This window comes from Delphinus delphis, chromosome 6 (genome assembly GCF_949987515.2).
Source record: "Delphinus delphis chromosome 6, mDelDel1.2, whole genome shotgun sequence".
In the NCBI taxonomy this organism is placed as follows: domain Eukaryota; kingdom Metazoa; phylum Chordata; class Mammalia; order Artiodactyla; family Delphinidae; genus Delphinus; species Delphinus delphis.
In genome coordinates this window covers 56,096,268-56,119,949 of record NC_082688.1, presented here as the reverse complement: position 1 = coordinate 56,119,949, position 23,682 = coordinate 56,096,268, and the positions used below count along the sequence as shown (strand labels likewise).

Below are 23,682 nucleotides of genomic sequence, written 5' to 3'. Positions count from 1 at the left end.
GGCCAGGGGCCGGGGGGCGTCGCTGATAGGTGCTGAGTCGGTGCTGGAGAACCCCGGGAGGAGGAGCAGCGCTGGGCGGGGGCCCGCAGGGGTGTGGTGGGTGTGGGCTGAGAGAACCCTACGCCCAGACGTGAAGAATCTGAGACGGAAGCCGAGTCCCGAGTGCCGAAGAGCAGGTAAAGTTTTTAGAAGTAAAGTGAAATGGTGCCCGTAGGAAGAATTACAGGAGTAGGGAGGGAGAGGAAAAGTTTAAGTGGGATGGAAGTTGGACCTGCAACTTTTAGACAGTTTTGGCAAGAAAAATTTAAACGTTTTTGGAATGAAATACCGTTAGAAAATTAATTCTGGCTCGTGTAAAAGGGTGATTTCAGACTGTTAAAATAATAACTTTACTGCTCAAGTCGGCCATCGGAGATTTTATAGCGTGTAATTAAATGGTTAACAATTACTGTGGCGTACTCCTGGTCTTTTTTCTCAGCTTCATCTGAGCAGACTGAATTTTTGCATCAACACAAAATTTTTAATACATTTCGGTATTGGTATCTATTCTACCAAAAGTCACAGGCAGTTCAGATGGCACGATGCTCTTGGTATACTCCACCCATATATCCAGAGTCAATTATTTTTCTTTCTTAAGAGGAAATAATATAGCACAGGAGGCTACTAAAATACACGTATTAATTTATAATTCTGTAATTGATAATGAGCCAAATTAATTTCTCTATGGGAAATTCTTCAGGAATAGAAAAATAATTGAATGTTGTTGGAAATCGTGGTTGAAGTGAACCAGTTGTTTGACTCTTTACTAGTGGAAGTGAACTTGAACAAGTCACTTTACCTTTTTGGCCTCAGTTTCTTCATCTGTAAAATGGGCATAATGACAGTACCTAATTAATAGGTTGCTGTAGGATTAAATGCATTAATAAATGTAAAGTCGAAAGTGCCAGTCCCATATAGTTAGCCCAAGATAAGTTTTAATCATTATAATACTAGTAGTGGTAGCTGAATAAGATGAATATTTTCATATCTGAAACTGAGAAGTGTACTAGTGCTTTTATCTAATAGCTCCTGAAAAGTTGTGTTAATTTTTTGGTCCTTGATTATAACTGTAATTTTAAAATAATCTAATCTGTCACTGGCTTCCCATATGCTGTTTTCGAGACTATCAGTGACTTCTTTCACTGAAAACAATGGTTAACATAGCGCTTGACTCATTAGGGCAGCTGTATTTAAACTAAGGAGCCTCTTCTTGAATCCATTCATAATGTAGGATTATTTGGTAATAGAATAATTCCCAAGTTTGTCTTGTATATTACTTTTAATATTTTATTTAGCGACATTATATTTATGTAGTGTGTTCGTTACCCTTGTCTCCACAGTGTTTTATAGTTATGACTCACATAAGAAACAGTCCTTTCACACGTCATTATTTTTAAGTAGTAAAATATCTTCCAAATTGATGTCACAAGATTTTAGACCTGGAAGAAACCATAGAGTTCTAGTCCAAGCATCTAGTTTTACAGACTGGAAAGGGGTGTTTAGAATGAGGCTGGAGAATGGCTGCATCAAAGTGCTAAGAAGTTGCTTATAGGTTTGAATAAATTACAGGTGTTTTCAGAAACATTTTGTATATAGTGTTTCTTAAGCCCTGCAAAAGAGCAGGGAGACTGTTTCTCTTCACATAAAGGTAAATTTCTGAATGCTTTGAATCATTCCTAGTGACTAATGTTCAGAATACTGTATTCCCATATGATCTAATAGAATCCATACTTAGAACTTAAAACATTCTTTTGTTTATAAACATAATAATGTATTTCTGATGTTCTTAGTCCAAGAGAGAGAAAATTCTTGCAGTTTAGTAGCAAAAAGTAATGTGATGGTCTCAAAGAGATAATTAAAAATTTGACTTCCTCAATTTTTTGGTATTTGATGTATACAAACATTTTGTAAATAATAGATTTGACAAACCACACTTGTAGATGCTAGAAAATCATTTCTTTTTCTGTGCTAGCCTACAGTCTGAGTCATTACTAAATAAATGCTTTGAGTGGGCACAACTTTCAGAAACCCATAGGTTATAACTGTTTTGTATGCAATTAGTAAATATAGATGCTCCAGAACAATATTCTATAGACTGGGCACATGAGTATGATTTTCAGCAAATAGGTGACTCAGATACCTTATTTATAAATAAGTGGTATATGGTATTTTAGTAATGAAAAACAGTCACTTAGATATTATCATTTGTTCTCTTTTGTCTTCTAGTATATGTTTGTAAGATATTGAATTAACCCTTATTTTGAAATTTACTGTAAGAATTTTACAGCTGCTCCATACACTACTGAGCCTTTTAGTGAGCAAGAAATCACATACATTAGATATAGAGGGTGCCACATTATCATTACAGAGCAACCCAATGACATTAGTACCTTGAGCACCTTGTATAACTTAAATCTCAGTTTCTTCATCTGTGCTATGAGAGTGTTGATTGTACAAATATGTATCTGCCAGAGCTAGACATTCAGAGCCCTGATATCAAAAGAGAAGTTCCCTACTCTTCAGTGGTGTATAGTTGAGTAGGGAAACAGATGCTTTTCAAAAGATGATGATTCTATAATGGAGTTAAAAGGTATAGAGACGTTTATACTTGAACTGATTCTTAAAGAAGTTGAAGATTGCTTCTGGATTTTTTTTGGAGGGTTTGAGAGGGGCATTCCAGAATGCTGAACTACAGTGAATGCAAGGCATGGAACAGCATAGTGTTTCTGGGTACTACAGGTACTTCGTCTGGCTACAGTATGGTCTCTCCAGGGTAGTGTCTGCTCTCTAGGAGGTATGCAGGATGACCAGCTGGGGAGAGGGAAGAAAATATCACAGCTTTAGTATATTCTATTTTTGTTTTATCCTGTTAAAATTTCTAAATTTTTTGGTCTGCTTTTTGTGGTGTTATAATAGGACTACATGTGTATGATCTATAAAAGATTTATAATTTTATCATATTTAATATAAGTAATATATAGCAATATGTTTTATATATAATATTTGTGATAGAACTAGGACTAAGACTTAGCATACTTCGTCTCAGAGTTGTATTTTAGAAGGGATCTCATTCATGTATTTGGGGCAACTGAGAGAAATAACAATTAGCATTAGAAATAGGGAGAAAATCAGCTACTAAGTGGAAATGAATAGAAAATACTTAATGGTTGGGAAGTTATGTCTAATAAGAATTTTTGCCTCTTCTGAATTTTAAATTATATTTTTGAAAGCTTTTAAATTTTAAAATATTTTTGAAAGCTTTAAGAATATTGCTATGTAGTTTTAAAAGCTTGTAGTTATAGAAGAGGCATCAATGTGCCAGTGACGCCAGCAGTGCTGAACTTGAAATTTTAATTTTGGCCATTTAAAATAATATTTTGGTGAAAATAAGCTTGAATATTATATATCCTTGTTAAAATTATAGTTGATTTCTGAATTAAGTTGTTAAAAAGTGGTACATGTAATGGGCTGTTAAAAAAAAAGGCTTTCTTAAAATACAGCTAAAGATTATTTAGTTTTGTAATTGCTTTTTAGTTGGGCATGAGCGTACAAAAGCATCATCATGAAGCCTCAAAAATTTAAAAATAGAGGTTTCCAAGTACAAGCAGTAATTGAAATATAAATGGATTTTGTACACTGATTTTAATCTCCTTTTCAGTTAAATTTGAAATTTGTTGACGTGTTTATTCTCAATTAAGATCAAAATCCAGAAAGTAATTGGGAATTTTAACAAGGTGCTTCTTACTCCCTAGTAGTCCAACTCCCCCATCCCCACTGGATTCTGTAATTCTGTCTTTTTAATGTAAATCTAAAAATTGGGGCCCTTTGGTAATAGAATCTGGATTTGCTTCTTGTGCAGAACTATAGAATGTTAGAGCTTGATACTCCACGTAGTTCTATTTATTATAGTTGCCATTCTTCAAAAAGCAAAAAGTGCTATTTAAGAAGGTTCAGAAAATGTTTAAGTGCAGTGATGAAAGGATGAAGGATTTCAACTAACAAGACATTTATTGAGCACCTGCTTTGTTCTATGACTTAAGGGACAATTCCTGGCCCAAGAAGTTTAAAAAAGGGTACATACACAGTTATGGTAAAATGTAAAATGTGTTAAAACTGATTTTCAAACTTGTTCCATTGTCAGAACACCTGGAAGTCATGGGACTGCTTGCAGAATATCCTGAAATATTGATATATTTAGTTGTATGATTTTTTGCTAGGGGATACAAAAGGCTTAAAACAAATTATGGAAGGAAACCCTTAATTGACGAGATTCTATCTAGTACCTAAGGTTTTTCTCCCTACGAACAGGGAGAACATAATCACTTTTGGATTTTTGATGGTGTATCTTGGTTTCGATGCAGTCAAAAATCTGTGTCTAACTTGGCCCTCCGTAGGCTGTCTGTATACTTGGTTCCTCCCTATCTGGGGTTCTGCATCCACGGATTCAACCAGCTGAGGATCCTGTAGTGCTATAGTATTTACTATTGAAAAAGATCCGCGTATAAGTGGACTCACGCAGTTAAAACTCCTGTTGTTCAAGGATCAGCTGTATATTCTAAGTGTGCATAGTCTGAGGACTACTGTGATAAGCTTTATTATAGAGTGTTAGGAGAGTGCAGAGGAGGGATCAACTACTCTGGGGAGGTGGGGAAGTTGGCATTGAAAAATATTTTATTAGATTTTATTCTAGAGGTCATAATTTTGGAAGGTGAGTAGACTATTGATAGGTGACGTTGAGGAGTTCATTAAACAATTATTTGACCTATGCTATGATAAGTAGTATGTAAAGCCCTGTAGTTACAATGATAGACATGACTTTATCCCTTACTTAAAGGCGGTAGGTAAACAATTACATGTATGGAAGCAGGAGAGTACAGTGTATTCCAGAGGAATAGTTTATACCCAGTGGTTGGTTAGAGTGTAGGATGATGAGGTACTGTCATGGCAGATAAGTCTGGAAAGGTAAGCTGGGACTAATTATGGAGGACCTTGTTTGCTTGCTAAGGAATTTAGAATGTAGACAGTGTAGATTCATCACGGGTTTTAGCTAAGGGAGTGACATGATTTTACTAGTATTTTGAGGTTTGAAGGCTGAAATGGAAGGAGAGAGAATGGAGAAAGGAAACCAATTAAAAGGCCCTGGAGTTAATACCATCAAGAGATAATAAGCAGTAGAAACAAATAATAAATAAGGATACAAGAGAAGTAAATTCAGCAAGTAGAAGTGGTATAATGGTAAGCTATTGGATGTGGGTGTGATGGAGAGGATGAGGGCCAAAATTTGAGCCCAGGTGATGGTGATGCCGAGGGAATGTGAGAGGAGCATGCATTTGAAGATGTGCAGCTCAGAATTATTAGAAGGCGGAATATGGAGCTCAGCAGAGTGACTAGAGCTAGATTAGAGGTGTTTAATGAGGAATTAACCTGCAGAAGGATGATGGTTGAAGAAATGGGAGGGAATGAGATTGCCCAGGACAGAGACTAGTAAAAAAAAAAACAAGGGGACCGGGCTTCCCTGGTGGCGCAGTGGTTGAGAGTCTGCCTGCCGATGCAGGGGACGCGGGTTCGTGCTCCGGTCCGGGAAGATCCCACATGCCGCGGAGCGGCGGGGCCCGTGAGCCATGGCCGCTGGTTCTGCGCGTCCGGAGCCTGTGCTCCGCAACGGGAGAGGCCACGACAGTGAGACGCCTGAGTACCGCAAAAAAAAAAAAAAACAAGGGGACCAAAGACAGAACTTTGTGTAAGGATTGACTTATCTTAAATTTGGAAAGATTAGAAAAATATGATTGAAGTGTGTATAATGTGTATTAAAAACTGAAATACTTAATTGAGAAGAGGCAGTTAAAGAAGCTGAAAAGAGTTTATTCTGGAATAAATAAAAGGTGTTAGTTGGAATATAGTAAACTTACAGACTTAGTATTTTAGGAGATTTTGTTCCATTTGAAAATAATAATTTGGAAATGATTTAGATCTAATACAGTAAAAATGCCCTAATAGATTGTAGTGTGTTTTGCCTTAAAGTTCGTTTCTCATTGTATTTGTGCCCTTGTATTTATTTTTATTTCTAAGAAAAAAATTAGAGCAGGGAAAAGAAATCATGTTTTTGGAGAGAAGATTAGGTCCTTTTCATATTTGTGTTTTAGTTTTCAAATCCTCTCTAGGCTCTCTCCACAGGATTAGAGAACAAATAATAGCTGTTTTCATTTCCAAGGAACTTCCATAATAATATGAATCTTTAAAATATATATTAAATTACTTGAAGTTGTTGTTCTTTTTTTTTTTTTTTTTAATGGGAAACACTAATAAACCCCAGTGGTAGTATTATATATAACCAAGCCCTTTGTTATATCATCTTCCACCCGGGACCCGTGAGTGTTCCAAAATTAATCGTGCTTAAAAGTCAGGATACGGGCTTCCCTGGTGGCGCAGTGGTTGAGAGTCCGCCTGCCGATGCAGGGGACATGGGTTCGTGCTCCGGTCCGGGAAGATCCCACATGCCGCGGAGCGGCTGGGCCCGTGAGCCATGGCCGCTGAGCCTGCGCGTTCGGAGCCTGCGCTCCGCAACGGGAGAGGCCACAACAGTGAGACGCCCGAGTACCGCAAAAAAAAAGTCAGGATATTAAGCATATACACTTTGCAAAAAGACTTAGGAAGACCAATGAAGTATTAATAGTGGTTATTGCTAAGTAGAAAGATCCTGGGTATTTTTCATTTTCTTCTTTTAATTTTCTGTATGTCCTAGATTTTCTATAATAAGCATATTACTTTTATAGTTAATAAAAGATTTTATTTAAAGGCAATTAGTATTTATAACTTTGAATAAGAATTGGGTTAAAAATATGTATCATCAAAGTTTTAAGGCAGTACAGTCATGTTAAATGTTGTAACTGGGTGGTACAGCTGTGGATGATTAATTTTCCCTTCCACTTTCTACTTTTTTTCTACAATGACCATGTGTTACTGTTGTTATTTTTTATAATACCATTCAAAACTTAAAATCTACAGATTCTGTAAGTGCAGTTTTAAAGGGTTGGAATAGCTAGTGCTAAGAACTCACCCCAAACTTTCATATTTAAAGCTTTTGAGTAGAGCCATCTGAATGTACCTTCAGACAAAAATAACTCTCTGATAGTTTCTTTTATATCTCTTCAAATGTTAGTACATCTGGGGATTTAGACCTTTTCATTTCTGTCTAGGCATCCCTCTAAAAGATAAAAAAAAAGATGAGAATACAGATTGAGATAAACCAGTTTAAGGTAAAACTATTTACCTCTTGCTATAATTTGTAAGTACTACTTTACTAATATTGCTCTTTTGTGGGAGTTTAAGCCTTCTAAATTAGAATCAGTGAAAAAACATTGCCAAGATATAATGCAGAAAGTGTTTGAGTTGCTATTTAGCAGACGAAGTGTTCTGTGGATCTTCTATTTCCAAAAGATAGCCCCATTTCTCTTTCAGATACATCTCATCTGCTAGATACCATTTCTTCAAATGGTAACATCCCAGTTTATAATAACTACAGTTTGGGTTTGCAAAAGCTTTAAAGGTAAACAGTTTTGTTCCAGTTTTACAATCTATACTAGCCTAGTACATTGACTTTTATGATAATGGTGTGCATTCTCAGCTTTTTGAAGTTGAGATCAGAAAGAAAATCTCTCTTACAAAATGTGCATGCAGGTAGAATACTGGATTTTCCCCATGGCATTTCATGCTTTATGTTTTTAAACTGCTTTTCAATTTCGATAGTAGATTGCCTAACAAATACAGTAAAGGATACAGTAAAGGATATAATTGCTAAATATACAATTCCTGGTGAATTCAGGGTCTATTCTCATGTTTGTTCTAAAAATAAGAACAAATCCATTTCATTTTGTGCTGAGAAGAAAAGTCATCTCAAAAACTTATTACATAGAAACATTTTCCCTTAGAAATAGTTATAGATTGTTTCCATGTTAGCCCACAAGCCCAATTTTTAACGTACGAATTACTAAAATTGGAAGATAAAAATATTAGAATATAAACAGTAAACAAAATTGAAAACATTTTTTTCTTTTTAATTTTTTTTTTTTTGGCTGCGTTGGGTCTTCGTTGCTGTGCGCAGGCTTTCTCTGGTAGGGGCGAGTGGGGGCTACCCTTTGTTGTGGGGCATGCGGGCTTCAGTAGTTGTGGCACACGGGCTCAGTAGTTGTGGCTTGCGGGCTCTAGAGCGCAGGCTCAGTAGTTGTGGTGCACGGGCTTAGTTTCTCTGCGGCATGTGGGATCTTCCTGGGCCAGGGCTTGAACCCGTGTCCCCTGCATTGGCAGGCAGATTCTTAACCACTGTGCCACCGGGAAGCCCCTGAAAACATTTTATATCTCTCTTGAATACTTGTGCTTGAGGAAAAGCAGGTTTAAATTTGGCTCTCTTCTCACAGATAAACTAGTTTCCTGGTTCCCTCCTTTCTTCTGTTGTTGCTGCCTTATCTGCAAGGCTTTCCCTCTGTCTTAAGCTTCTTTGTTTTCTTTCATAGCATTTATTTCAACCTCACATACAATATGATTTAATTATATATCTTTTTCTTCTCTTTCACTAGAATATAAAATCTATGAGGGCAGGGACTTTTTCTGCTTGGTTTGTTGCTGTTTGACTTCTATAAATGTTGATTTAGAATTAAGTGGTTATAAGGTCTACAGGTCATTTTCAAAAGCGTTTGGGGCTTGTCTCTCAAAAGGTGTTTCCCAGATCACCAGCGTAAGAATTGTGTTAAAGGCAGATTCCTTGGTCCCAGAATAGCATATTTAAATCTGTTAACTCAGAATCTCAGAGTGGGGATTAGGAAGCTACACTTTTAATAAACTCCATAGATGATTTTTATGTACAATAAAGTTCTAGGAGTGATACTTCAGGATATAGTAACACTGTTTCATGATTGATTTCCCATCAGAATTAAAATTTTTTCTCTCATTGGAGTATTTTTTTTAATCACTGCTTTTATACTTGTCAACCTTTATTAGCATTGTATTTTGGGTTATAGAATGAAGGGAAGGCAGGAGAGAATTAAGAAGCAGATTCATATATTCATGTCTTCGTGTGGAATACAGCTTGAAGAAGTAAGTGGTAACAAGTGAGGGATAGTGTTGGGGGAGGGGTGAGGAGGCATGCTACTAAAGAATGGAAAGACCTTGGAAGTCATGTGTTTGTCATAGACTATTACACGGAGCAATCTCTATTTTGATTTAGAATTATGTTAAAGTATTCTATGAGTAATCCCTGTTACATAGGGCTAATGTGTTAAATAGTACCAAAATTTTAAAAAGCCTTAAGTTAAAGACCTAAGACTCTATTCCCGTCGCTTTTATTCATTTAAACCTATTTGTATGATCTTACATCATATATCAGCTGTGGATAATAATGCTATTCTTTGTGTTTCTCATTTGGGGAGCAATGAAAGGAGATCCAAGGTTAGCTCTCATAGCATTGCTCTGCACTATATCAGGCAGAGTAATGTACTAATTGACCTCATAGTCTTTTGGTTGATTTTTAAATTTTGTGTTTCTCTTTTATAGTTCAGTATGAGTTCAAGCCTTTATAAAGTTTAAAGTTTTTAATTAGAGTTCTAAAACATCCCCTACTCCATACAGTATGCCAAAGTGTGTGTGGGAGTATGCGCAGGTGCCTACATTTTAGTTCTTCTAGGGAGAGGGTGCAGAAGTTTATTAGGTCAGCAGAGGAGCACAGAGCCAAAAAAGCTTAAGAACCATAGTTTTAAACCACAGAATTAACAAACATCCAATAAATTATGATGATGTTTGGTTAGAGAAAATTCCAGTTAATTGAAGGAAAAATTAGGCCTTTAACAGAAATAACAGAATTTGAATAGTACCTGAAGATAAATATTCTTATGTTATGCCTGTGTTTATTCTATTAGGTGTTCAAAGAGACTTTATTAAGTAATAGTTTTGCTCTGCATTAAATTAAGAGGAAAATGTCCTGGAAATAGCCCCCTTGGTATTCTAGAACTCTGAAAGAATTAATATATGGCTTACTGTACTGAAGATGTCTTAACTTTGTGAGTAAAGTGAGTTTAATTCTGGTTTTGCCAGTGACACTTGTGTTGAACTAGACATTGGCTTTCTCTAGAATTTCATTTACAGTCATTGGCTGTTAACTTCATCAAATTCAGAGCAATTTCAAAACATCTGGAGTGCCTTCTTGTCTACTTGTCTGTTTCTTTTTTCTATGTCTAGTGAAATCCTAATTATTTTCTGAGGCTCAGCTTAGATTTTACTTCCTCTATGAAGCCTGATACAGAATTAATTGCTTTTTTCACTGTATTCCATGATTCTTTGTTTTGCATTTGGTTATAGCACTTAAGAAATTTATGGTAGTGATGTGTCTGTCTATATTATGATGGTAGTTGTTTGGTAATTCTTGAACTAATGAAATAAATGAGCTAATAAAAATCAAATAAATATTCAGTTATATCAAGTCAGAATTGCTGCTTGTTTTTAAAAGACTCGGCAGTCATCTCCTCAGGAAAACTTTGCACATTTCTTCCCCCCTCTTCTTTTCAGCTTGGTTATATTCTTCTGTTCTTAACCCACTTTTTGTATTCGTATGATTTGTATTGAAGTTTTTGAATACCATGATATTGAAGTTATCTGTTTGCCTCACCAAAGTTTAAGATTTTCTTACGCATTTCTGTGTTTCTAGAAATAAGCTCTTCAAGTGCAGAGAAACTCAGTATGTATTAATTGGGTTGAATTCAGATACCATATCCTCTCTTAAGGGATGGGTACAGTATTTAAAAGCATAATAGTAGATAGTGTATGGTTAATGTAGTAAGACAGGTACTGTTCCTTATATTAAACATATTTACAGTGCTTATTACTTGATAGGCAGTGTAGAGGTATTCGAGATGAAAACGGAAAGACAGGAGTTGATAAACTAAGTTGATGTAGAGGTCATTCCAGGCAACAAGAATAGCATATTCAAAAGTGCAAAGGCAAAAAAGTCACTGTATATAGCTAGGGAATGGTCAGTAGTTTAGTTTGGCTAGAGTGCTAGTTATATATAGAAAAGTAATGACAGCTGTGACTGGAAGGACCAGCTTATGGAGCCAGGTCATAGAGGGCCTAATATGCTGTGCTAATAAAGAATATGATATTCCATTTTAGTGACTTATTAAATTTCAAGCTTTCAAGCTAGAGAGTTACAAGGGACACATAGATGAGATGAATTAGAAGAGAAAACTAACGTCAGTTTGATTTTTCCCATCCCTTAATTTTCACCTTTCTTAATTTTAATTTTTTATTTTGCTTCTCTTAGCAGATTATATAGAAATGTATCTGAAAAGATATGTTTTTTTTAAATTTGTCATCCATTTTATACACATCAGTGTATACCTGTCAATCCCAATCTCCCAATTCAACACACCCCCACCCCCCGCCACTTTCCCCCCTTGGTGTCAATACGTTTGTTCTCTACTTCTGTGTCTCAATTTCTGCCCTGCAAACCGGTTCATCTGTATCATTTTTCTAGGTTCCACATATATGCGTTAATATATGATATTTAGTTTTCGCTTTCTGACTTACTTCACTCTGTATGACAGTCTCTGGGTCCATCCACATCCCTACAAATGACCCAACTGCGTTCCTTTTTATGGCTGAGTAATATTCCATTGTATATATGTACCACATCTTCTTTATCCATTCGTCTGTCGAAGGGCATTTAGGTTGCTTCTGTGACCTGGCTATTGTAAATAGTGCTGCAGTGAACACTGGGGTGCATGTGTCTTTTTGAATTGTGGTTTTCTCTGGGTATATGCCCAGTAGTGGGATTGCTGGGGCATATGGTAATTCTGTTTCTGGTTTTTTAAGAAACCTCCATACTGTTTTCCATAGTGGCTGTATCAACTTACATTCCCACCAACAGTGCAGGAGGGTTCCCTTTTCTCCACACCCTCTCCATTATTTGTTGTTTGTAGATTTTCTGATGATGCCCATTCTAACTGGTGTGAGGTGATACCTCACTGTAGTTTTGATTTGCATTTCTCTAATAATTAGTGATGTTGAACAGCTTTTCATGTGCTTCTTGGCCATCTGTATGTCTTCTTTGGAGAACTGTCTATTTAGATCTTCTGCCCATTTTTGGATCGGTTTGTTTATTTTTTTAATATTGAGCTGCATGAGCTGTTTATATATTTTGGAGATTAATCCTTTGTCCGTTGATTCGTTTGCAAATATTTTCTCCCATTCTGACGGGTGTCTTTTTGTCTTGTTTATGGTTTCCTTTGCTGTGCAAAAGCTTTTAAGTTTCATTAGGTCCCGTTTATTTTTGTTTTTATTTCCGTTGCTCTAGGAGGTGGATTAAAAAAGATCTTGCTGTGGTTTATGTCAAAGAGTGCTCTTCCTATGTTTTCCTCTAAGAGTTTTATAGTGTCCGGTCTTACATTTAGGTCTCTAATCCATTTTGAGTTTATTTTTGTGTATGGTGTTAGGGAGTGTTCTAATTTCATTCTTTTACATGTAGCGGTCCAGTTTTCCCATCACCATTTATTGAAGAGACTGTCTTTTCTCCATTGTATATCCTTGCCTCCTTTGTCATAGATTAGTTGACCATTGGCGCGTGGGTTTATCTCTGGGCTTTCTATCCTGTTCCATTGATCTATATTTCTGTTTTTGTGCCAGTACCATATTGTCTTGATTACTATAGCTTTGTAGTATAGTCTGAAGTCAGGGAGTCTGATTCCTCCAGCTCCGCTTTTTTCCCTCAAGACTGCTTTGGCTATTCGGGGTCTTTTGTGTCTCCATACAAATTTTAAGATTTTTTGTTCTAGTTCTGTGAAAAATGCCATTGGTAATTTGGTAGGGATTACCATGAATCTGTAGATTGCTTTGGGTAGTGTAGTCATTTTCACAATATTGATTCTTCCAATCCAAGAACATGGTATATCTCTCCATCTGTTGGTATCATCTTTAATTTCTTTCATCTGTGTCTTATAGTGTTCTGCATACAGGTCATTTGTCTCCCTAGGTAAGTTTTTTCCTAGGTATTTTATTCTTTTTGTTGCAATGGTAAATGGCAGTGTTTCCTTAATTTCTCTTTTATATTTTTCATCATTAGTATATAGGAATGCAAGAGATTTCTGTGCATTAATTTTGTATCCTGCAGCTTTACCACATTCATTGATTAGCCCTAATAGTTTTCTGGTGGCATCTTTAGGATTCTCTGTGTATAGTATCATGTCATCTGCAAACAGTGACAGTTCTACTTCTTCTTTTCCAATTTGTATTCCTTTTATTTCTTTTTCTTCTCTGATTGCCGTGGCTAGGACTTCCAAAGCTATGTTGAATAATAGTGGCGAGAGTGGACATCCTTGTCTTCTTCCTGATCTTAGAGGAAATGCTTTCAGTTTTTCAGCACTGAGAATGATGTTTGCTGTGGGTTTGTCGTAGATGACCTTTATTATGTTGAGGTTGCTTCCCTCTATGCCCACTTTCTGTAGAGTTTTTATCATAAATCGGTGTTGAATTTTGCCAAAAGCTTTGTCTGCATCTATTGAGATGATCATATGGTTTTTTTCTTCAATTTGTTAATATGGTTTATCACATTAATTGTTTTCCATATATTGAAGAATCCTTGCATTCCTGGCATAAATCCCACTTGATCATGGTGTATGATCCTTTTAATGTGTTGCTGGATTCTGTTTGCTAGTATTTTGTTGAGGACTTTTGCATCTATATTCATCAGTGATATTGGTCTGTAATTTTCTTTTTTTGTAGTATCTTTGTCTGGTTTTGGTATCAGGGTGATGGTAGCCTCATAGAATGAGTTTGCGAGTGTTCCTTCCTCTGCAATGTTTGGAAGAGTTTGAGAAAGATGGTTGTTAGCTCTTCTCTAAATGTTTGATAGAATTCACCTGTGAAGCCATCTGGTCCTGGACGCCTGTTTTTTGGAAGATTTTTTAATCACAGTTTCAATTTCATTACTTGTGATTGGTCTGTTCATATTTTCTATTTCTTCCTGGTTCAGTCTTGGAAGGTTATACCTTTCTAAGAATTTGTCCATTTCTTCAAGTTTGTCCATTTTATTGGCATAGAGTTGCTTGTAGTAGTCTCTTAGGATGCTTTGTATTTGCAGTGTCTTTGTAACTTCTCCTTTTTCATTTCTAATTTTATTGATTTGAGTCCTCTCCCTCTTTTTCTTGATGAGTCTGGCTAATGGTTTATCAATTTTGTTTATCTTCTCAAAGAACCAGCTTTTAGTTTTATTGATCTTGAAAAGCTAGAAAGAAGAGACAGACAGTATTTTCTTTTGCCAAATAATTTAGATAATACACTAGATTTAAATATGTAAATAAATAATTTAAGTTGGACTTCGTTTTGTTTCTTTAATTGGATAATTTCAGTCTTCTCACAGTTCTCAGAGGAAAAAAATTACGTTAAATACAGAATTTTACCAATTTAAGTTACTATATCTTCCAGTTATTTTCTACAACTTTGTTTACCAGTAACCAAAAAAATGAATAGGACAAATATAATTAATAAATTGCAAATACATATTGATAATATCAGCTGGTTGTGTTTAATTTGACAGCTTGGTTTTTATAGACCCAAACCTGTATTTTTAACAGATAGATACTTATAAGAATATCATCTTAAAATAAACATCATAACATGCTAAATAAAAGATGGTAGAAACATTTTAATATATTAAATATGACATTATTTCATGGTGATCCACAGAACCATTTATATTCTCCAGTTTATCTGAATCCCTGATTATGATACAATTGCCAGTACATTAGTAAGTTCCTCTACTTACTAAAACCATGGTAGAGAATTTGGTTGGTAGTGAAATTGAAATCAAGTCTTTTTTTTAAGTTTTATGGCAAGTGTGTAAATGATAAGATAACTGAGATCTATTTTAATTTTTTATTAGCAGTTTAAGTCCTTTTTCACTAAGAGTTAACATTTATTCATTTCTTTCTATATGCTAAATACTCTGCTAAGCATTCTATTCAATACATGCTCTTTGAAGAAGATTTGGAAAAAATAGAACTATGTCAAAAAATAAAAATCACCTTTCCCATCAGATATCACTTGTTAGCCTTCTTTATCTCATCTGTATACATATGTATCATTTACTCTCATATACACACACAAATTCAATACAAAATTCGGATTTTCCACTTATAGTTTATATATTTTGCCATATATTCTGCTTATCACTTACTAGATTTGATTTTACTTGTTACTTGATTGTTGTGTGTGAATATTGTTACATGTAAAACTATACACGAACGGGAAAGCAACGGTAGGACCCTGTAGTGATGGTTTTGTTTTTTTTTGTTTGACCCTGTAGTTTTTTCTTGTAAGAAATTTATTTTTTGCCATGTGGATTAGCTATCTAGTGCTTTGTTTGGCTACCAACAACAACAACAAAAAATGACAAGACTTTTTACAAAAAATTTGCCTAACTCATTAAGAAATAGGTTGAAGCCATCAGTCATGGCATGATGAGTTTGTGAGATTTATAGTAAGAATATACCTTAAAACTATTTTAAAATGTTTCCAGTCACACACGTTAGTTCCTAATGTTTTCGTTACTTTATAACTATCCTTTTCAACAATACTTATGATTAAGTTGCCAATTTAGAGCAGGGAGTAGAGATAGCCTGTTTTGGCTGCCTTATTAAATGCTATTGTATGTTACTCTGTTTGAAAGGCTTTATTTGTATTAACTTATTTAATCCCCACAACTCTTGAAGTAATTAATGATTTACATAACCTGTTTTACAAATGAAGAAATGAGACACAGAAAAATTAATTTGCCCAAACTAATTAGTGGCAGAAGCTGGATTTGAATCCAGACTGTTTGGCTCCAGAGCCCAGGTACTTAATCACAGTGTTTGTTGCTTATGAGCAAGGATTGAGAGAAAGGAGCCTTCTACCTGAAAGAGAGGCTGGGGAGAATAGGATCATTAAAGATTTCAAGGTGGAGGGAGCATTTAGATACTTGTGGTGGTGGGATTGACAGTATGTATTTGCAGTATAAATTATTGAAAATAAGTATGCATATAAAGTATAACAACTGTGAAAATCTGAAGGAAATAGTGTAACTAATGTACATGGACTTTGCTTAGCAATCCAGTGATTAGTATTTGTCTTATTGGTAGTTTATTAATTTACAAAATAATGTGTACACATCTTAGTGGCAAAAAATTAAACAATACAAGAAGTATTACAATAAAAATGTCTGCTCTACATTTTTCTGGTCCCCTAGTAAAATAGGCTACGACTGTCACTAGTTTCTTGTATTCAACTGGGTGTCTCAATTTTTTGTTTCTGGGGTTTTTTTTCTGTTTGTGTGAAGCTTTATTTTTTAATTGAGGTGTAAGTTGGTTTACAATACTAGTTTCAGGTGTACAACATACTGATAAAAAATTTTTATAGATTATATTTCATTTAAAGCTATTATAAAATATTGGCTATATTTCCTGTGTTGTACAATATATCCTTGTAGCTTATTTATTGTATACATAGTAGTTTGTACCTGTTAATCCCCTGTCCCCACTGGTAAACATTAGTTTGTTTTCTATGTCTGTGAGTCTGTTTTTGTTTTGTTATATTCATTCATTTGTTTTATTTTTTAGAGTTCACATATAAGTGATATCATACAGTAATTGTCTTTCTCTGTGTGACTTATTTCACTAAGCATAATACTCTCCAGGTCCCATCTTTGTTGTTGCAGATGATAAAATTTCATTCTTTTTTATGGCTGAGTAAGTATTCTGTTGTGTATATATGTACACCATATCTTTTTTATCCACTCATCTGTTGATGGACACTTAGGTTGCTTCCATATCTTGGTGATTATAAATAATGCTGCTATGAACATTGGGATGCATGTATCTTTCCAAATTAGTGTTTTCAGTTTCTTTGTATATATACCTAAGAGTGAAATTGCTGGATCATATGGTAGTTCTATTTTTAGTTTTTTGAGGAGCCTCCATACTGTATTCCATACTTGCACCAATTTACATTCCCACCAATGATGTACAAGGGTTCCCTTTGCTCCACATCCTCACCAGCATTTGTTATTTGTGGCCTTTTTGATAATAGCCATTCTGACAGGTGTAAGATGATATCTCACTGTGATTTTGATTTCCATTTCTCTGATGATTAGCAATGTTGAGCATCTTTTCATGTGCCTGTTGGCCATCTGTATGTATTATTTAGAAAAAAAGTGTATTCAGGTCTTCTGCCCATTTTTTAATTGGGTTGTTTGTTTTTTTGATATTGAGTTGTATGAGCAATTTACATATTTTGGATATTAACCCCTTATCAGTCATAATATTTATAAATATTTCCTCCCATTTAGTAGGTTGTCTTTTCACTTTATTGGTGGTTTCCTTTGCTGTGCAAAAGCTGTTAAGTTTAGTTAGGTCCCTTTTTTTATGTTTTGCATTTGTTTCCTTTGCTTTAGGAAAGGAAATATTGGAAAGGAACTATTGCTATAGGAAAGGAAATATTAAAAAAATATTGCTATGAATTATGTCAAAGAGTGTTCTGCCCCTGTTTTCTTCTGGTAGTTTTATGGTTTTCCACCTTACATTTAGTTCTTTTATTTATTTATTTATTATTTGGCTGCATTGGGTCTTAGTTGCAGCATGTGGAATCTTTGTTGCCATGTGCAGGATCTTTGTTGTGCCACGTGGGATCTTTAGTTGCAGCATACGGGATCTTTTTTTTTTTTTTAGTTGCGGCATGTGGGATCTTTAGTTGCAGCAAGTGAACCCTTAGTTGCGGCATGTGGGATTTAGTTCCCTGACCAGGGATCGAACCCAGGCCCCCTGCTTTGGGAGAGCAGAGTCTTAGCCACTGGACCACTAGGGAGGTCCTACATTTAGTTCTTTAATACATTTTGAGTTTATTTTTGTATATGGTATAAGAAAATATTCTAATTTCATTATTTTACATGTAAGCTGTCCATTTTCTTCCAGGACCACTTATTGAAGAGACTGTCTTTTCCCCATTACATATTCTTACCTCCTTTGTCGTAGATTAATTAACCATAAGTGTGTGGGTTTATTTCTGGGCTCTCTGTTCTGTTCCATTGATCTATGTGTCTGTTTTTGTGCTAGTACCATACTGTTTTGATTACTGTAGCTTTGTAATATAGTCTGAAGTCAGGGAGCCTGATACCTCCAGCTCTGTTCTTCTCTCTCAAGATAGCTTTGGCTTTCCAGTGTCTTTGCGTTTCCATACAATTTGTCAAATTATTTGTTCTAGTTCTGTGAAAAATGCCATTGGTATTTTGATAGGGATTGCATCGAATCTGTAGATTGCTTTGGGTAGTATGGTCATTTTAACAATATTAATTCTTCCAGTCCCTGAACATGAAATATCTTTCCATCTTTTTGTGTCATTTTCAGTTTTTTTCATTAGTGTCTTAAAGTTTTCCAAGTACAGGTCTTTTACCTCCTTAGATTTATTCCTAGGTGTTTTATTCTTTTTGATGTGATGCAAAATGGGATTGTTTATTTCTCTTTCCAATAGCTCATTGTTAGTGTATAGAAACTCAACAGATTTCTGTATATTAATTTTGTATTCTGCATCTTTACTTAATTCATTGATGAACTTTAGTAGTTTTTGTTGGTGTCTTTGGGATTTTCTGTGTATAGTAGTATCATGTCATCTGCCACCAGTGACAGTTTTACTTATTTTTTTCCAATTTGGATTCCTTTTATTTCTTTTTATTTTTTGGTTACTGTGACAAGGATTTCCAATACTATGTTGAATAAAAGTTAGCCAATTCAAATTTTAACATGTTCAAAACTGAACTTTAGGTTTGTTGTTTTGTTTTCCTTTTCTAAGCCTGTTCTTACCTTCTGAGCAAATGACTCCACTGTCTGGGAAGTTGCTGTGGCCAAAAAAACATGATTTTTTAATTGATTCTTCCTTTTCACTCATTTCTCTTGTTAAGCATATCAACCATTTCTGAGCTTTCTTCCTCTAAAGTATATTTTAAATTTTGCCCATTTCTTTTCACTGTCACCACTTAAGTACAAACTATTATCATCTCTTGCCTGAAATACTGCTATAGTTTCCTGACTTGTTTTTCCTGCTTCTGCTTTTTCCTCCTTGAGTCCATTTTCTACCTGGCAGCCATGGTGAACTTTAAAAAAAATGTACATTGAGAAGTCAGAACCCTGCATCAAGCACTTCATTGGCACTTAGGCTATAGTAAGGAGTTTGGCTTACTGTTCTTTATATACCTACCAAGCCATTTCTCACCTCAGGACCTTTATACTTCCTTTTTATTTTATCTAGAACTCTCTTATTCCCAGAGTTTTCTTTGGGTTTCTGTTTGCTTATTTTTGTTTGTTTGTTTTGGTCATGGCTGGCTCCTCCTCTCATTTTCCTCAGAGAAATTATTCTTGACTGTCCTTCACAGAACTTACAGTATATTATAGTTAAGACTTATGTGTATGTATTTCTTTACTCTTTTTGTGTGTGTCTTCTTACTAGCGTGTAAGCTCAGCAAGGAGGAATCTTGCCTGTAAGTGTTGATGCCAACACCTGTCTCAGTATCTATGTGTATTTAATATTGAATAAAGGAATAAATGAATGAATTAACAAATAAATGGATCTGTCTGGAATTTGTATTGGTCAAGGAGTGAGGTTGAAATCCAACTTTATTTTTCTCTCACATCTAGCTGCTTGTCACAGCATCACTTTTTTCCATTGCTTTGGTATACCATTTTTGTAATATATTAAAGTCCTGGTGTATTTGGGTCTACTTTTGAACTGTCTCCACTACTGTTAGTATGTCTAACTATTCAACTTCTGGTATTAAATTTATTACTGTGACTTTAAAATCCACTTTAATATCTGGTAGGATGAGTTCTCTGTCAAATGATTTTTTCTGAATTTTCCAGAAATGAAATTTTCATGTTTTTATTTTTACATAAGGTACTTTTAATACTTTTTAATAGTATAAAATAGTATTGTGGACTCAACATTTGCACCATCCATGTTTTGGTCACTTGGCCATAAGAAATATTTGGGAGATGGAAGAGATCAGCCAAGATGGCAGAGTAGAAAGACCCTAAGCTCACCTCCTCTCATGAGCACACCAAAATCGTAACTATTCGCAGAACAACCATCAGTGAAAAAGACTGGAACCTACCAGAAAAGATCTTCTACTGCTAAAGACATAAAGAAGGAACCACAATGAGATGGAGTTGAATGATTATTGTCAAAGATAGAGATGTCTCCACAGAGGGAGAGATCTGACTTGGATTTTGAAGAAAGGAAGGGAGCTCACCAGATGATAAGGGGAAGAAAGAACAGAGAGACCGATGCAGAGGTGCAATACCAAGCAGCACATGTGGATAAGGAAATCATCTCCATCATTCCAGCATGGCTGGAAAATGCAAGAGAGCAGCAAGTACCTGGAAGACAAAGACCACTGTCTTATGAATCCCCAGTACCCAAAGCAGAGCCTGGCACCCAGAGGTGCTCAGTAAATGTTTGTGGAGTGAGTGAGTGATGGAATGACAGCAACGGGGCCAGATAGAGAGTCCTGTAACCCATGCTGGACCTTGCAAAACCCAGAGGGCAAGGTGATAATTTAATCAGAAGAAAGATATAATTCAGAAATGACTTCTTAAAATATTTGTTTTTAGTTATGTGACCCAGTGGAGGTGTTAGCTAACCCTGTGGTGGTAATAATGTTGCAAAATATATGTGTATCAAATCAACACATTGTACACATTAAACTTACACAATGGTTTATGTCAATTATATCTCAATAAAGGAGGGGAAAATAAAATATTCATTTTTAAATTAAAAACGTGAGAGAACAGCAGGAATTACTAGTTTGTGTGGAATAAGAATGACATTCTTCCCATTCTTGAAATGCACAATAAAGAAAGAGGTTGGTAGCATTGCTTATTTTCTGTGAACACCATAATGTCCACTTGTCACATCCTCCTCATTTCATTTAAGTCTTCAGCTCTTGTTAGGTGCCTACATCTCTTTTTTATGACCTCTTATTTCAAGTAGGTAGAGGCAAGACTTGCCCCAGCTTTCCCATCTTTCCTCTTTGTGTCTGTGTCACATCTGAAAGTATCTTGAATTTACAGTGTCCTACTTTAAATCCTCATCAGTACTTGGCAGATATTTAGAGGAGTTAGCCAAGAAAAGGAAGCCAAGCTATCTACCTGCCCACTTTGCAGACTTGTCACAGCTTTAGTATCTTCTAGGGAACATGAACATAACCAGACTATATGAAAGATAAGGACCTAGGGAGCCCTCTGTTCTGCCTGTACTGAAAACTCATGACTGCTTCTATATGGTAAGGATTAGCTGTAGTGGTAGTAAAATGTTCAACAGAACAGCACTAACTTACTAAAAATGCTTATCAGAGTTGTTGAGGTTGGTAAGGCACTTCTCAAGTATCCTTCCTATGTAAATAAAAACTTTACATTTACCTTTGTCCCTTCCTTAAATTAGAAAGGCAAAATCAAGAAATGGAAATTTATTCTAAGCAGAATGTTTGGTTTTCAAAAAATTAGTTATGGTGGTCTTTGGTTGTTATTTAGGGGAATTATGTCACTTATTTGGTGCCACTTCAGGTATGAACAAAGACTTTGAAAGATTTTTTAACTGAAAGATTTTTTTAACTTATAATTCTTTGTAATTATTCCCTTATTGTAATTATTCCCTTATTAGTTTTCCATATTAATGAATGCCTTCTTGCTTAATCCTTGGTTTTTACTTAGTACTTTTTCTATCTATCTGGAGAACTAAATAGTTTAGATCACTTGGTACTTAAAACTTTTCTCCTTTGGTTGTTATTGTGATGTTTCTTCCTTTTTTTTTTTTTTTTTTGGCCACGCCACGTGGCTTGTGGGATCTTAGTTCCCTGACCAGGGATCGAACCTGGGCCCCTGCAGTGAAAGCGCTGAGTCCTAACCACTGGACCATCAGGGAATTCCCTTATAGTGCTGTTTCTTAACTTAAACTATTGTCTTTTGAGTGTTCCTCTTCTTTTGCTATGTTTTTCTGTATAATTATGGATAATCCCTAAAGTTATGCCTTTAGGTCATATCTCCCTATATTTATTCCTCTGTGGAGAGACTCTTTTTTATGATTTTCTAAGACTCTCAAATCGATATCTTGAGCCTTTCCTTTTGTTTTAGCTTCATATTTCTGTCCATAGAACTTTCCCAGCTGGTTGTGCAAGTGTTATATCAAAATGTTAAAAACTAAGTGTATTTCTAACCCAGGTTTCCTTCCCAATTTTCATATTTTTCTTTTCAACTTTAACATTTTTTTCAGTGGTGTCACCGTTGTTTCAACCCGAATATATGCAAACTGTCAGCATGTTCACTGCTGAATCCCTGTTGCTCAGTAAATATTTTGAATGAATGAATTTGAATAATATGAATGAATTTTCTTCTTAATTAGTATTTCTTTTCCACTCTTTCCTACCTATCTAAAACTGCTCTTTCTGCAAAGTCCAGTTTAAGGTCTTGATAAAAGAGTAATCAGATGGTATACAGAGGTTGAGTGAATAAGAAATGAAAAATATCACTTGAATTTCATAACTAGGAGGTCATTTGGGAAGAGGGATTTCAATAGAGTAGGTACAGGCAAATGACAGTTTGAGGTGTGAATGAAAGGTGAAATGGACCAAGATTTAGATGTGGCTCTTCTCAAGGGGAATGGTTTGTTTTTAATAAAAACTTGGACATGTTTATATGCTAAAGGCAACTAGCAGGTAGAGGCTGAAGATCCAGGAGATAGTTAATGAAGTAAAAATTCTGAAAACCTACTGCAGGATTAGTTTTTGATAAGAGACACTTTTTTCACTGCAATTTAAAGTGCAGATACATTTTGTTTAGCTTCAGATAATTTTGTTTTTTGAGAATCAGGAAGTTAATCGAGCTCTTTCTTTAAAACTACCATTTTCTCTGTGAAATAAGTAATAAGCAAAGTCAACTGCTATATGATGATGGATAGTGAGGTGAAGTTTTTGAATAATGATGGCATTTGAAGTTGCTGTTATGGAGAACCGAAGAGGGAGTTGACTTCCTTCAAAGAAATAATCTTAGGCGAGCCCAGTTTAGGTTACAGTTAGACCATAAACTACAAGGTGGTGATTTTTTTCTCCTACAGTGCTTAGTAGTGGAGGTATAGGTGTGAAGGACCTTTTAGCTGAGATGCAAGAGAGAGATAGGGTGCCTGAGACAGAAAGATAAACTGGTCAAGGGAGATGAGATAGAAGAGGTTAGTCGTATATGATGGTTCCCAACTTAGTTATCTATATGAATAGCTGAAAGAGGCTGAATTATGTGAGAGCAAATAAAGAAACCAAACAAGGGACTGGAGGTCTGGATGAAGATGAGTTTAAAATGCAAGGGGAATAAGAGTAACAATTGGGAGAATAGAAAGTAAAGGAGATCAAGTAGGAAATAAGTTTAACAATCTGTGATAAATGCTTTTTTTTTTTTTTCCTTTGGTGTGGATGAAGACTTCTTTGTTCCAGAACTGTTAGAGGTATCATATATAAGCTGGAGATGAGAGGAGTGGTCTCCAAACTTTTATGATCCGGCTTCTCAAGCAGAAAAGGTTTTGAATATGTACCCC

The 23,682-nt window shown here is 35.3% G+C and overlaps 1 protein-coding gene across 4 annotated transcripts in view; it reads left to right on the top strand.

Moving 5' to 3' along the window:
* The window catches only part of BRD10 (bromodomain containing 10), a 104,638-nt gene that overhangs the window by 800 nt on the left and 80,156 nt on the right, over positions 1-23,682 (top strand). The window contains exon 1 of one of the 4 annotated variants that reach the window (XM_060014728.1): positions 148-176. The exons of the other annotated variants lie outside the window; for them this stretch is intronic. The gene's annotated coding sequence lies outside the window, so the exon portion shown is untranslated. Of the gene's footprint in view, positions 1-147; positions 177-23,682 lie in introns of those variants that run through there. 4 annotated transcript variants of the gene reach the window in all.